The sequence below is a fragment of the Sinocyclocheilus grahami genome, unplaced genomic scaffold, assembly GCF_001515645.1.
Source record: "Sinocyclocheilus grahami isolate Dianchi unplaced genomic scaffold, SAMN03320097.WGS_v1.1 scaffold3847.1, whole genome shotgun sequence".
Classification (NCBI taxonomy): Eukaryota; Metazoa; Chordata; class Actinopteri; order Cypriniformes; family Cyprinidae; genus Sinocyclocheilus; species Sinocyclocheilus grahami.
In genome coordinates this window covers 10,367-11,780 of record NW_015508894.1, presented here as the reverse complement: position 1 = coordinate 11,780, position 1,414 = coordinate 10,367, and positions in this window count along the sequence as shown.

The following is a 1,414-nucleotide window of genomic DNA, read 5'->3' as shown; positions in this document are numbered from 1 at the left end:
TGGCCCCTTTTTTTCTGTGTGGCCTGAATGAGTGTGAGATTTCCCAGCCTGAAATTGTGTCCCAGTCCGGCCCTGCTGATGCCCCCTCAAACTGCGACACACTAGTTATGCTGCGCTTTCTCAATGCAATACTACTGTTATTGTTTTGTATTGTATGATTTTATTCTGTGCTGCACACGTTCATCTCTTTCTATTCCACTACACACTGGTAAGCACCATTTCCACCAGTCTGGTTTTGTGGAATTTTGTCAACTAAGTAGTGAATCTCAGTTCTTTGAAACTAGAGTCTCTAAAGGAAGAATATGGGATGTCTTTCTTATATTTTTGATGTTTTTAACATTTTGCTGTTTTAATTAGTTTTCCTGGTTTTGAGTTAATTCATAACATGTGTGTGGACTGAGGAAGGAACACTGAGCCCCTGTGTAATCAGCAAATGGGAGGTTTGGGAGACACACCCACCAAAGTAGCTCTGGTAGCACAGCAGTGCTATTATACAACTGCCAGTGACGCCACCTACTACCACCCCCCACCCCCCAACAAAACACACACACACACACACACTCTAAATACATAATGAGTCCAATATATTCTGTACAAACACACTGCTTTCACGTAAACCCAACATGAAACACACAGTGTGCCAGGTTCATCGCACAGTGCCAATGCAGGAATAACTGAACAATTGTCACGGGTAAAGCATTTGACGAAAACCACTTCATGTTTTTTGCCAGTAGGATGGCAATGAGCAAGTAAGTCATCATGTGTGCAAAAATTATAAATTTAACACCAACTGCTGTATAAAAATAAATACAACTGTTTCTGGATAAAACTTTGTCATATCTGTGATCTTTAACTCTGATCTTAATCTAGTGACCATTAAGGTTTGTTGTTTTTTTTAGGGGTGGGGTTGCTATTTGTGGAGCCTGAGAACTTCAGGGAAGCAAAGCATAAAAAGTGCTTTCTGCTTTCTTTCTTCAACTCAACATCTTAGTAATCAGAGTAACCACCCACATCTCTCTGAAAGCCTCCATATCTTATCTCACAGGCCTAAACTAAAACTTTCCAACAAAAACAAGAAAATCTAAAAAAGCAGACAGTGCCAACTCTAAGTAGGAGACATTTAATGGACCAAAATGTGATTGATGTAACTGCTTGGACATTTTCTTTTCATCTCTCTAGCAAGTAGCCATTTAAGTAGATGTTTGACCCAAAGTGCCACAAATTATAAGGACAATCCTCTTGGAGCAACCTGACTGATGTTGCCTAAGGGTGTTAAGATACTTCAGTTTGCTCTGCTTGAGTTAAAGTGGTTTAACTTGCTTTACATGAGCGTCTGTGTGAAACAGTGAATATTCATTAACATGCACAAATACATTCTTCTAGTGCTAAGTCATCATGCTTAATCATAATGAGG